General features: G+C 52.7%; 1 protein-coding gene across 2 annotated transcripts in view; it reads right to left on the bottom strand.

Annotated features, from left to right (window-relative positions):
- The window catches only part of HIC2 (HIC ZBTB transcriptional repressor 2), a 34,945-nt gene extending 20,443 nt beyond the window's left edge, over positions 1-14,502 (bottom strand). The window contains exon 1 of one of the 2 annotated variants that reach the window (XM_064272360.1): positions 14,440-14,502. The gene's annotated coding sequence lies outside the window, so the exon portion shown is untranslated. The remainder of the gene's footprint in view (positions 1-14,439) is intronic. The other variant, XM_064272359.1, reaches the window with a different exon arrangement.
- Positions 14,503-14,703: the final 201 nt, after the last annotated feature.

The raw sequence follows: 14,703 nt of genomic DNA, 5'->3' as shown, positions 1-14,703 counted from the left end.
GGTCCCACAGCCTCAATGTCAGCACTTGGCGCCACTCCAGACTTAAAAAGCAGAACCCGCGATCTCACCTCAGGTGATTCCAACGCAGGCTGAGATCTGAGCGGCAGTGGGGTAGGTGGTAAGCTTTCTACCGTCCTGAAGGAGTCCCTGAGCAGCGCAAATAGTTCACGCACTCTGCTGCTAACTGAAAGGTTGGAGATTCAGGTCTACCCAGAGGCACCTCAGAAGAAAGGCCTGGTGATCTACTTCTGAAAAATCAGCCACTGAAAATCCTACAGAGCACAGTCCTACTCTGTACATGAGGCTGCCATGAGTCGGAGCTGACCCCACAGCAGCTGGTTTCAACTGGTACTGCCCCGAAAGTAACGTGCTTTGCAAGCAGTAACTGCTGGATTGGGGGGGTGTCAGGTGGGAGGAGAATGCTCCCAAGAGGAAGACACATTTCCCACAGGAATAAGTCCAGAAGCTGACTGGCACCAGTGGTTGACCTGGAACCTGAGACAGCAGGGCACAGCCTTGGTGACTGCAGGCAGTGGCAGCAGAAGCAGGGGTCCGAGGCAAGGAATGTGATGGGAAGCAGAGTGTAGGCTTCAGGAGAGCACACAGCTCCACGAGGGAGGACACACAGTGAGGGCACGGCAGGTCGAGGGGAGCCAAACACACAAGGTAAGAGGGCAGTAGGGGAACCCTTGGCTGCCCTGCTGGATGGGATCATTATGACCGTCCTGACCCCCTCTGGGACGCCCCTCAGATGAGAAAACTGAGCCCTAAAGGCAGACACCCATCAGAGCTGAGCTATGGAGATGCAGCAGTCCAGCTCAAAGCTCTAGGACAGCGATGACCCAACTTCACAATTTCAAAACCAATCTAAAAGTTGGTAGTATTAGAAGAAATATGGAACAAGTATAAGACACACAAAAGCCAAATAAAATGGCAGAAGTCAGTCCTTCCTTATCAGTAAATACAGTGATTGTAAATGAACTAAAAGACTAAACGCTTCAATCAAAAGGCAGAGAGTGGCAGAATGGATTAAAAAAAAAAAAACATGATCCAACTATATGCTGTCTACAGAAGACAGTACCTTAGGCCTAAGAACACAAATAGGTTAGAAGTGAAAGGATAGAAAAAAAATATTCCATGAAAATAGTAACTAAAAAGAGAGCTGGGATTGTGATCTCAATATCAGACAATATAGACTTTAAGTTAAAATCTGTTATAAGAGATCAAGAAGGATATTATATAATGATGAAAAAGGGTCAATCATCAAGAAGGTGTAACAATTATATATGCCGGAAACCGTGGTGGTGTAGTGGTTAAGTGCTATGGCTGCTAATCAAAAGGTCGGTAGTTTGAATCTGCTAGGCGCTCCTTGGGAACTCTATGGGGCAGTTCTACTCTGTCCTACAGGGTCACTATGAGTAGGACTCAACTCGATGGCTGTGGGTTTTATTTGGGTGAACGTCACAGCCCCAAATTATAGAAAGCAAATACTGACTGAATTAAAAGAAATAGACAGCTCTACAATAGCTGGAGCCTTCAGTACACCACTTTCGATAATGGACCCAACACCTAGAAAGAAAATTCAGAGTGAAATAGAAGATCTGAGTGAACGCTGTGGGCAATGCCTGAGTTATGAACAAGATCCACTCCTAAGTCTGCCTTTAAGTCAGGTTTGTAGGTAAGTCGGAACAGGCGTGTGCAGTCTTATCTGCCATCAGTCAAATATTTGTCTTAGTATACAGTATATCTTTTACCTTTCTATGCATATTAAACACTTCCAAACCGTGCAACGTTTTCATGAGTGTTACGAAGCACTGCCTGTATTCATTTTATGAACCATTGTATTTAACTCAAAATTTTTAATATAACAGGCTTCATGGCAGTCCGTTCTTAAGTATGAGTTGTTGAGTTGTCCTAAGTTGGATGTTCATAACTGCCTGTATAAACTAACTAGACCTAACGGACACATACAGAACACTCCACCCAACAAGAGTACAATATACATTCTTCCCCAGTGCACATGGATCATTTTCCAGAATAGACCATGTTAGGTCATAAAGTCTCGATAAATTTAGAAATACTGAAATCACACAAAGTTATCTTCTCCAGACAATCAAGTTTGAAATTAATAACCGAAAGGAAAGTGGAAAATACATAAATATGTGGAAAATGAAATAACACACTATTAAACAACCAAGTGGTCAAGGAAGAAATCAGAAGAGGCAGAAAATACTCGAGTCAAATGAAAATGAAAGTACAACACACCAAAGCTTACGGAATGCAGCGGAAGCAGTGCTCAGAGAGGAATTTATAGCTACATGCGCCTACATCAACATCAACATAGTTACTAACAGTTTCTTATGCCAAGTAACCAGATGTCATCAAGTCAATTCTGATTCATGGCAACCTTGTGTGAGTCAGAGTAGAGCTCTGCTCCATAGGGTTTTCAATGGCTGTGATCTTCTGGAAGTAGATTTCCAGGACTTTTTCTTCTGAGGTGGCTCTGGGTAGATTCGAACCGCCAACCTTCCAGTTAGTAGCTGAGTGTTTAACTGTTTGTGCCACCCAGGGACTCCTTACTCCAAGTAGAGACTTGAAAAAAGATTTAGAACAATCATCTCCTATTATCGTTACTTCATAAAAGAAAACATTTCAACAACCAAAGAACAGGAAGAACCGCCTCTCAATGTAGAAGGGTCCTTCCCAAAAAAGGGTCGATGACAACCCTTCAGCAACATTTTTGCCATGGGCTGGTGGAAGCTTTGAGGCAAGCTGGCATTCCGGGATCACTGCCCTGTCCCATGACATGACATGGCCCACCTGGCTGAGACAGGACTAGATGGAACGCTAAAGGGGAATTAGAAAAACTCAAAACAAACAGTGTGCCAGACTGTAATGGGGTTTTAATTCACCAAACACAGACTAAAAGAATGCCTCCCAGGACTACGGGTAGTGAGGAGATGGGGCGCTTGACGGGTACAGGGTTTTGGAAAACATTCTGGAACTAGAAAGTGGTGGTGACTACACAACACGGTGAATGTCCTAAATGCCACTTTGGAAAGAAACAAGGCTCTTCAGTATGATTCCATTTCTACAAGTTCCGGTGCAGGCAGCACTGATCCACAATGCCAGTAGTGAGGGGCTTACCCTGGGCCACTGGGGGCAGCTGTGTTCTTGCTCTGCATGCTCGTTCCACAGTGTGTTTACCTGTGAAGCATTCAGGGCACCTTGTTTATGACTGCATCTCAGTACAATGCAGAGACCGTCAGGAAGGAAGGAGATCCAACTAAGTTCTAATTAGCAAGCAGACCTGGTCTAAGCAGGAACTGCTCAGGAGCCCCCAAATAACATTTAATCATCACAATGTGAGAACTGGCAGGTGGACAGGACAGGTGCGGAAGGGGTGACACCCAGTGCAGACTGCCCAGTTTGAGAAGAAGTACTCACACACACCAGGCACCAGCCAGAAACTCCCCGGAAACCTAGGGACACCGGGAAAATTCTCTTATTAGGGACAGATTGGTGTCTGCTAAAGATAAAAACCAACCAGATTTTTTTTTTACTTGCCCTAATGGCTAACGCCTAGCTCTTGAGTTTCAAAAGAAGAAACGACAAAACAACCAGTTGCCGCTGAGTCAACTCCAACCCATGGCGACCCCATGTGTGTCAAAGTAGAACTGTACTCCATGGTTTTCCAATGGCTGGTTTTTGGGAAGTAGATTCCCAGGCCTTTCTTCCGAGGTGCCCCTGGGCGGAAAAGAAGAAGAGGTTCTCAAAATCCTGAAAGGCAAACCCAGGGCAGAGCGTAGGCGAGATGTAAACAGACCACCAAAGAATTCCCAGCAGGGCCTGGGCAGGCCAAGGTGTCTTCCTATCAAAGGGAGGAAGCTGAGAAGAAAACAGGCAAGGACCTCAGGAATTTGCATCAAAGCAAGCTGTGTGGTGATGACAGGCTCATCAACTGCCCCTCTGCCTCAAACAAACAGCCAAAGGGTGATCAAGATCAGGTTGCTTTAATCCAAATGGGAGAAAAATCCGGGAAGGACACTTTGGGCATCCAGGAGTTTTTCAAAGCCATTTTTAAGGATAAAATAAGGAAATTCCTCTGAAAAATACTAAGAGCTATGGCTCTCTGCCAAGGTCCCTGGGTGCCACAAATGGTTTGTGCTTGACTACTAACTTAAAGGGTCACTACGAGTTGGAATCAACTCGATGGCAACAAGTTTGGTTTTGGTTTTTGGTTACTAAAGGTTGGCCACTCGAACCTACCCAGTGGTGCTGTGGAAGAAAAGCCTGGCAACCTGCTTGTGTAAAAACAGTCAAGAAAACCCTATGCAGCAGTTCTACTCTGTAACACATGGGGTCACCACGAGTCAGAATGGACATGACGACAACAGGTTTGGGTTTGCTACGACTCTGCCAATTAACTCCCATGACAGATGCAGCCCCTGGGCCTTCAGGGGACGCTCTATGGAGAGGGAGGCTTCACCTGCCCAACAGGGACTAGGAGAGGGTCTAACAAAGACAGAAGGGGAGGAGGCCTGGGGAATCCACAGACTCAGAACACACACTCACAGAGTTTGACTCGCGGGGCCCAGCGGGCAGAATGGTTGTGGGACATGCTGGGACTGGGTTCAGAGACAGAAAACAAAACAAACAGGCACTTCTCTGCCTGGAGAAGTACAGCTCAGAGTCGAGAACTAGCTACTAAAAGCAAAACACCTGGAAACAACCTAGCTGTTCGCCACCAGAAGAGGTAATTTGTGGAGCAGTGGGACCTCGGAAAACCCCAAGTGTCAAGGACACACATGACCAACAGCCCAGTGACCCCCAGAGCACACCATAGCCAAACTTCGAGCAGGCCACACGCCGCTTAATGATCGGTCACATGTGGGGACTTCTGGAGGGAGGCGCACAGGTTGGGGTTCAGAGGTGGAAAGGGAACTAGGGTGTCTGAAATGTGTTCATGCACACGTGTGCATACACGTGAGTTACACTCTGATTTTACTGTCTTTGTAAATACCCTCGTCCACTAGGAAAGCCCCCAACGACAGGGCAGGCTCAGACACCTGCCCGAAGCAAGCAGGGCCAAGAGGCTACAGCTGAGCGCAGCCTTCTGAGCCTCTCCCTTCCACACATGAAATGTCACCTGATCCACGAGGACCAGTGCAGAGACCACACAAACACAACAGCGCTCAAACAAGACTCTGGAGGGTTCAGTCCCACAGGAGATCACCAGAAACATTACTATGCTAATACAACCCAAGCCTCTGCACAGGCAAGTGGGTGGGCCCATCCCAGGGTGCTGACAGGGGAGCCCTAGGAACCCTCCCAAGGGCTGTGGGGAGAGGGCAGAGTTAAAGCTACTCCAAGCGAAAACACCAATGTCTAGAACACATACCCCTCCAGTCCCTCCAGGCCCTTGCCTGGTCCCTGCCCCTCTGATTCAGAGTCCGATCACCGTGAGTTATCTTTCTCAAACACAGGTCTCATCAAATCGTTCCCCTACTGAAAAGCTTTCAATGGTCTCCCAATGCCTGGGATAAAGTCCACCCCTGAGCTGGGCAGGCAAAGCACTTCCCAGAGGGGCCCCAGCCCACCTGGCTGCCACCGCCCCTTTCACACAGCCACACCCCATGCCGAGGCTGGGAGCACCCTCCCCCCCCACCTCTCCCCCTCCACTCAACACACTGTAGCCCTAGTCTAACTGCCTCGGCCCACCCACCTCCACTGCCTAGGCTCCCAAGGTTAGGGACCCTCCTCCCATCCAGCCAGCACGCACTGGGCACGCAGAAGGCACTCAGTAAATGTTTGTCAGGTGAGCAAATGACAGCCAGAAAGAACAAATGCAGAGAAGAGATAGGGTGAAATCATACACTGAAAAAGATAAGGTGCCACAGGGAGGAAGGGAAATGATAAACAGGGGATGAAGGGGGAAGAACTGCCCGGCGCCCATGGTCCCAGCCCTGTTTGTCAGCTGCCCCAAAGGCCTGCTATTGACATTCTTAAAAATGAGTAAGAAACATAACCAACCAACCACTGCCGTCAAGTCGATTCCAACTCATAGCAACCCTATGGGACACAGTAGAACTGCCCCATAGAGTTTCCAAGGAGCTGGCCAGTAGACTCAAACTGCCAACCTTTTTTGGTTAGCAGCCTTAGCTCTTAACCACTATGTCACCAGGGTTTCCAGGAAACTGTACTACCATAAAAAAAAAAAAAAATTCCTAGCAATTCCACTCCTGGGTATATGCCCAAAAGAAGTGAAAGCAGGCACACCAACAGAAACCTGTACACCCAGTGTTCGCTGCAGCACTTTTCACAATAGCCAAAAGGTGGAAACAACCCAAGTGTCCATTAAAAGATGAGTGGATAAACAAAACATAATACACACATACAAGGGAATACTATTCGGCCATAAAGAGAAATGTTCCGATGCGTGCCACAACATGGCTGAACCTTGAAAACATGCTGAGTGACATAACTCAGATACTAAAGTACAAATGCTGTATGACCCCACTTACATGAAACACGCTATTGTATAGAGACTAAAACTTATTTGTGGTGACCAGGGGTGGGCAAGAGGCGAGAGAGAGGGCTTATTGGTTAGGGACACTGAGTTTCCGTTAGTGGCAGTAGAATAATTCAAAAAAGAATCACGATAACAGTTGTACAACATGAAGAATGTCATGGAATTATACATGCAAAAATTGTTGAATTGGCAAATTTTTTTTAAGTATATTTTTACCACAAAAAAAATAAGGACTCAAAGAGGTTTTGTTTATATGGTTTAGATACTACCGTACTAGATGATACTATGCATTACATTACTATTACGTTTACTGTACTACAATAACTGATATTTTTAAATATTTAAATCGTTTCAAATATCAATAATAACCCATTTCGTGTTAACATAAATACTGTTTTTAAGAAAAAAAACAATTCCAAAAGAAAAAAAATAATGAGTGGCACTATTTTAGATTTTTGCAGACTTCCCTCAAGTCTGGCTTCACAGAGGAACTGGGATCTCGTCTCTGCTTCTGCCCGCGCATGTAGCTGTGCTTGGAGTCTGGAGAGACCCGGCCCCATGCGGAGAGAAAAATATTTTAATAACCTTTTCAGATAACTGTTGCTATTCTTCACTGATACTACGCCAAAGCTGGACAAATGGTAGTTTCTGTGTAGTAAGTTGCAATGTAGAATCTGAATCCTATTAGTGATATTTTCCTGTTCAGCCATACTAAGTCTATTGGTCTACCTGGCACTCGGACCCAGGCATGGTGTTGCGATCGTTTGGGAAATATTGGTTCACTGAGTTAATCAGATCTTTCAAATGTTGTCGTGTTTCACCATACTGTGTTTTAAAAAATCACGTGTTAACATCACAACAGATCTTATCAGAGAAGTCTGATTAAAGTGTTGGGAAACTGCCAAGCTCCTGATGAGGGATGCTAGATTTTCAAAATTCAAATTCTCACTTGGAAGCTCAAATTTATCATGGGCAACAAATATCCTCAACTGTTTCCCTTAAACTGGTAGGCTCACTTGATTTTCAAGAAAACAAACAAAAAAAAACCAAACCCAGTGCCGTCGAGTCGATTCCGACTCATAGCGACCCTATAAGACAGAGTAGAACTGTCCCATAGAGGAGCACCTGGCAGATTCGAACTGCTGACCCTTTGGTTAGCAGCCGTAGCACTTGACCACTATGCCACCAGGATTTCCTTTTGAAGAAAAGGCCGTCTGAATAACCACATTACATCAGCTGTTTCTCCGAATAAAAGTGATGCTCCGTGAAAAAAAAAAAAAAACCACCAGCTCAGCTCCCAGCTCAGACAAGGCTTGCTGGGGGTAGTGGTGGTTTTGTGGTGGAATTATCTCGCCTTCGTGCCAGAGACCCAGATTCCAGTCCTGGCCAGTACACCTCATGCAGAACCACCCCCATCTGTCAGTGGAGGCTTGTTGCTGAACAGGTTTCAGTGGAACTTCCCGACTAAAACAGGCTAGGAAGAAAGACCTGGCAATCTACTTCTGCAAATCTGCCAACGAAAGCTCTATGGGCCTCAATGGTCCAACCCGCAACGGATGGTGGGGATGGTGCAGGACCGGTCGCCATGAATCAGGGGCCTGCTGACTCACAAAGCCACCACTGGTTTGAGGGAGCAACACCAACTTGGGAGGTGACCCAGCCCTGCACAGCCCCAGGGCAGAGTGGTCAGTGGGAGCGGTGGGGGAGGGGTGCTATCAGGAAGCAGGAGGTAAGCACTGCTGCTGGGGGCGTGAAGTCAAAGTCCCCTCCTGCCCAAAGCAGCCCAGCCAGCCCTGCCGCCCTTATCAGCGTCAGCACACGCATGGAATGTGGGACTTTGGAAACTCTTCTCCTGGTCTGCACCAGGGCTGCCCCGGGCGCACGTTCCCTGCTGCAGGACCAGCCATGGCTCACACTACTGCTCGGCCCACCCGCTCCTCCCGGAGCTGGAGCTGCGTGGCAGCAGAGGGAAGCACCTGCTGGCGCCAGCCCAAGGGCCTCAGGAGGCTCTGCAGCTGGGAGGAGTTCTACAGCCTCTATTCCTTACCAGGATCACAGGCAGTGGCTGAGCCCCCCACGCTGCCGGCCCACACAGAGAGAAGACCAAGGTGGGGAGGAGGGCTGGGTTCCTTCTGGAACGTTAAAGTTCCTTTAGAAGCCATCGGCACCTCTAAGAAAGGGAAGGGTGAAGTCTACAGGGACAGAGGGACCATGGTGAAAAAGTGGACGCAGAAACCCACCCCAAGACCACTTACCCCCCAGATGGGACCCCTGCTGTACACAGGCAGGCCAAGGAGGCCACCCCCACCTTCCTCTTTGACCCACCTGCCAGGTCACTCTGGGCTCCACCTCCCTGCGTCCCAACCTGCTCTCCTCTCAACTGTAACACCTCCTTGCCAGGACATTAAATGAGGACCATACCACCCCACGTTCGCAGCTTGCCAGCTGCCTCCGCAGGAAGCTGCCCCTGAGGAGGCAGGGGCTGTCTTGTGTCCTGTCTGCCTGTGGGCATGAACTGGACTGCAGTTGTTCCGTCCCAGGAAGGTGGCAGAGCCAGGCCAGATCATACTGGAAGCCCTGCCTTGAGGGTCCCCTCCCCTCCTCCCCTGCCCCTTGTCCATGCCCAGAGAGCAAATCCCAGGAAGTCGGCCTTTTCCTCCTCTCTCCAAGGGTCCTTGAAGTCAAAGAGGAACAGAAGGGGCATGGGTCCCAGAAGCCCCTAGCTGCCCAATCACCCCTAAGCTGTGGCCACAGCAGTCTTGTCAGGAAGCCACAAGAAGCCCAAACACAAACCACGGCTCAGGAATGCAGCCAAGGGCCCATGCCAGGACACAGGGCCACAGGACTGAGCATGGTGGGTGGAGAGTGCTGGGAGGCTCCCTAGGAGCAGCCCCTTAGTGCCTGCTGGCCTAGGTCCCTCCTATTGCCACCCATGGAAAAGGGGAGTCCCTGTGCCTGAAGCTGATCTAAAACCCCGGTGGCCAGCTTGTCTGAATGCACACACTGGCTGACTGCGGACTGTCCTGGCTCAGAGCAAGCCACCAACCAGGTATAGCAGCCCCTCATCACCGGGGATACCGGTGCTGACCTAGGCAGCAGCACCACCTGCTTTATTCTACTATAGACAGAGGTTTATCAACACCTACTAGAACAGCAGTTCTCAAACTGGGCTGCACACTGGAATCGCTTCAAGAGCTGCAGGAAATGCGAATGCATGGGCCTGGCTCCAGAGACTCCACCTGGGCCTCAGCCTGACCGGCTCCCAGGAGATCCCAATGTGCAGCCCAAGCTGAGAGCTGGGGCACTGGCCAGCGACACAGGAACAGCCCACACTGGGCCATGGGTGGCCTGGGCCATCTCCCGGAAAAGCCCCACTGTGTCCACACAGGAACAGGCCACTGAGCCCCTAGCCTTCTCTCCCTTCCGGTTCATTGAGCAAACTCAACAAGAGCATGGGTGAGGGGACAGCAAAGCACATGCTCCTCTCCCTCAAGGACCTCAACAAGCAGATGAGAAGGGGGGATAGTAGTGGTCGGGGTTCACCCCAGGGTGGTCATGAGGGGAGGGTCAGGCTCACCGCAGGGTGGTCACAGGACAAAGGGTGGTGGTAGTCGGGTTCACGCCAGGGTGGCCCACCTCCACCATGGGAAGGTGCTATCCTCCAGGCACTGGAGAAGCCTCTCCCCAACTTGCCAGGGAGAACCCACCTACTCAGCAGAAGTAGGAAGGAAGCCTGAGGCAGCAGCAATGTCTAGAACTGCTGGGACAAGTCTGCACAGCAGACTTTCCATCTCCAATGCAGGCCGAACCCTCCAGAAGCACTCCCTGGCCAAACCCGACCCCTGCCTTCCCCCAGCCCCCCTGCAGTTCCTGTGGGCTGGACAGATAGGGCCATCTGCCTTGACCTCCCCCACTCTCCCCAACCATGTGACTCTGGGAAGTGAATCACTCACAAGCAGAAAACAAGAACCTACTATGCGCTGCATCCCTCACTAAAAGCAGCCAGACCCCCTGGCCTCGAAGCAGCTGACTGAGGCTCCCCCATCAGGACAGGACTCCACCTTGCCCTGTTCTAACCCCAAGGCCACACACCCCTGCCCCAGCGACCAGTACCAGTCTTGGTATGAAAAACACGAAAATTGGACAGTCCCAAGGAGGAGCTCCCTCCAGCCCAGCAGACCTCCCCAACCTCACAAGCACAGGATCCCAGGCAGTTTCTTGGGGTTACACTTCCAACTCAGTCCAGACTCCCTTCCCAGGGCCTCTCTCAGCAATGGCAGGCCTGTCCTGGCCCACTCCCTGGACTGCGGCATCCCCTTCCTTATAAAGTTCCTGGGCTCATGCACAACCCCCACCTGCTTTTCTGGCTTTGCCACTCCTGCCTAAAACTGGGCTCAAGGCAAGCTGCAGTCCCAGGCCAGCCCCTCCTTGGGGGCCCTCCTCCCCCAACCCAGGTCTCTAACCCTTAGGGTAAGGCCCATCCAAGCAGGAAGCAAACCCCTGCAGTGCCAGGCAGAGCCAAACTGGACAGGCTTGTTTGGAAGCCCCTCACCTGGAGCCAGGAGCTCTGTGTGTGTGTATGGGCGGGGGGCTGTTCCCACCCTGTGGGATTGCAAACCTCTCCAGTCCCCGCACTAGGCGCCCTCATGGACTCTGGTGTCCACCGCACTCATGCCTGGCCAGATTCTTACTGTCGACCCCAGCAAGTTACTTCACCTCCCGGTCCCAGTCCAAGGACATCTAGTGTGCTCAACCGAGGCCGCCAAAAGGAGGCAAACCTCTGTCAGCAAGTACGCGAGGGCAGACACTGGCATGTTCCAGTCCACCCACGGGGGCCTGGCACCGAGCTTGTGCTCAGGAACATTCGTTGAACAGCTGATAGAGGAGCCCCTGGGCCAGCTTCTGGTAACGCTCAGCCTCGCAGGCACAGGCTCGGCATCGTGCTCCCGACTATCTCCCTGGCCACCCTCCCACAGCTACTGACTTTCTAGAATGAAATCCAGTCACTCCCTGGCTGAAGCCCCTCACCTCCACAACTGGAATCCAGTGTTACCCCACCCATGGTATGTAACACCAATGTATCCCTTGCCACCACCATGCCCTCTGTGCTGCCCTTGTCCCCGTGCCAGCCCTTATCATGCCATCTCACAATCATTTGCGTGTCTGTCTTCCCCAGACTGAGCTCTGCAGGGCAGCGATATGTGGATATAAACCTCAGTTCTGCTCCCATCTGAGAAATGGAGGCACTAAGGCACCGACAGTCACTGAGATCACATGAGAGTGAGTGGCAGGGCCAGGGCTTCCAAGGAGCCAGAGGGAAAAGAACCTGATGTGTTATCTCCTTGATGGTGAAAGCCAGCAGGACCTGCCCAGGAGGAAGAGGAGCCCCTACCCCCTCCCCCCCCAGGCCATCAGATCTGGGACAGTGGCTCTCAGCTCCAGTGGGCAAGACTAGGAGTGGGGTGGGGCTGACTGCTCCAGGCCAAGAGGCCAAGCAAAAGGGCAGAGCCACAGGTCCCCTGGGTAAACTGAACTTTATTCCTTCCTCACTCCTCTGCAGAACTCTCCAGAACTGCCCGGCCAGCCCTTCTCCAGGGCTAGCTGCTGATTAAAAGGCACCAGTGTCACACACACTGGCACTAGTCCCCACCAGCCCACCCCCACCTTGGCTCTGACCCTGGCAGACAATAAGGACTCCAGGAAGGCAGCAGGCCTGTCAGCTCAATAATGCAAAACCCTGTTGCTCCCAGGCCACAACAGCTGACTTCAAGTAGCTGGGAGGCCGTGCTTATTAACAAAATGAGAAATCTGATCTATGGAAAGAAAACACTACGTGAGGATTAATCCAGGACCGCAGCTCACGGAGAAGGCTGGGATGCTGGCCAGGAGCAGGGAGCAAGGACGGGATCACACTGACCTGTCCCCAGAGCAGGTCCCTGCTCAGCAGGACAGGACGCAGGGCTCCTGCCCCACCTGCGAGGCCTCCGATCCTCCTTCCAGCAATTGCAGCAATCATCTCAGGGTTGCTTTAATTAGAGGCCTGGCTCCCTCGGGCTGTTGCTTCCTCTCCTCTGTGCAGTGCCAGCAACCAGAGGGGGATTTTTCTTTTCAGGAATTGCTTGTAAAAGCTGAGTGAGTAATCTACAAGTCCCAACAGCTGGCAGGAAAACACTGCAGGGAGAAATTCTGGGCGTACACCAGCACTCAAGTCAGCCAGCCATAGAGCCCCATCAACAGGCACCCTGCAACACCCTGAAACCTGCCAGCAGAAAGCCAGGGGCCAACGAAAAGCAGATCAACCTCAGGGCTTTGGCCCCCAAGGCAGGCAGGCAGGTGGGAAGCCCCCTCCCAGCCTTCCAAGGGACCTAGAGAGTTTCACAATAAGCTTAATCGCACAGGACCTAAAGGTTCATTTGAAGGCAGGGGGGCCTACTTCTTGGAACAACCCCTGGGCCAGGGACTAAGTTCAGCCCCCAGTATCAGCCTCCTCCCACCCCCCCCCCACTCGGTGCTAAGAGCCCACTAAACCAGCAATCTCACCACACAGCTTTGTCTCTTGGGGCCAGCCCGAGGCCAGCCCATCTGCTTTTTTTTTTTTTCAGACCACTCCACCAACACTGCTCACCACGCTTACACGCTCTCTCTCCTTGAGCCAGAGCTACAGAATGGCCACATGGCCTGGCTCCTGAAAATGTCTGCTGAAAGGCCTGGGAGTTCAGACCCTGGCAGATGGGATTGGAGGGCAAGAAGCGAAGCCAGGAGCCAGGAAGCAATAAAGGCTATGTCCATAGACATCTCTCCATCCAGGGTCCCTGGAGAACAGCGCCAAGTTCAGCTTAGAAGCTCTGAGGCCCTTCCACTACCTGCCAGCTCTCCCCCTCCCCCAGCCCAAGAGGCACAGCAACCCCCGGATCAGTCAACAATCCACCCCACAAGATTCCTATGGGCAAGGGCTCTGCCCCTCCCCCCACATATGTCAGAGGGGTGGCCTCCCAGGGTTACACCCCTTCTGCTGAGAGGGGTGGGCAGGGAACCTAGCTTTCCAGATGTGCTTGGCAACTACCACTAGAAAAGACACTGAGTGAGGGTGGGGGAGATAGGAAAAGACACGGATAAATAACTTCAAAACGTTCCAGGCCAGCCGGGTCAGTACCGAGCTCCCTTCCCCATGCTGCTCTGGGTGGGGTCACTCAGAGCATTATCTGGCCTCGTCCCCTTCCCTCCATAAGTCGCTCTTCTCCGGGGAGAGGCATCCCCCCAGCCTGTCCTGTGTGAATATGAACCATCTTGGAAGATAAACAGAAAGTGACAGTCTGGGGCCCTACAGCCCCTTCCCCCTGCCAACCGACCCCCTCCCCCAAGCCCATCTCTCTTCCTGCCAAGTGGCTGCCTACAGGAGATCTGGGGGCAGGGAAGTGAGCCCACCAGCCGCAGGGCCTGGCCCTCTTGGGAGCGGCCCATGCAGGCCCGACCCTGCGAGAAGGGGACAAGGGGGCCGCAGGCGGTGCAGGGCCGCAGTCTGGAAATCGCCAAATCCCCCGGCGAGGGGCGGCCACGGGCGCAAGCCGTTTGCATAATGGGCGCCCGCCCGCCTGTCAGGCAGCGCAGCTCGCCCGACGCTGTTCGGATTAGATCTCTAATGAAAAAGCACAAAGAGCAGGCGCCGCTCGCCCGCCGAACCCGCAGACCCGCGCCCGGGCCGGCCGAGGCCGGGGGGCTTTGTACCCGGGGCTCCCCCGCCCGCGCCCGCGGGGCACCGGGCCACAAAGCCGGGCGGGGACCCGCCGGGGTCCCGCGTGCGACTCCAGCCCGGCGGACGCGCGCCCTCCACGCGCAGCCCTGCCGCCCGCGCGCGCTCACCCACGCCCCTCTCCCCGAGGGCGCGCCCCGCAGCCCGCGCCCCTCACCTCGTGTGCGTCGGCGGCGGCACTCCGCCCGCCGGCGGCCGGCCCTGCCCGCAGCCCGTCGTCCTCAGCGCCGCCCGCGCCCCGCGTCCGCCCCGTCCGCCCGCCGCCGGCCCGGCTCCCCGCCCAGCGCGCCCGAGCGCTGCTCACAGTCGCCCGCCCGGCGCCATCTTGGAAGCTTGTGACGTCAGGGCCGCCCGCTCACCCCTGACCCACATCTGAATGGACGAGCGGAGGGGCGGGGCCCGGGGGCGGGGTCAGGGGCGG

Source organism: Loxodonta africana, chromosome 19, assembly GCF_030014295.1.
Source record: "Loxodonta africana isolate mLoxAfr1 chromosome 19, mLoxAfr1.hap2, whole genome shotgun sequence".
NCBI classification, from domain to species: Eukaryota; Metazoa; Chordata; class Mammalia; order Proboscidea; family Elephantidae; genus Loxodonta; species Loxodonta africana.
Note: the sequence above shows the minus strand (reverse complement) of the source record. Positions and strands in the feature narration are given on the sequence as shown.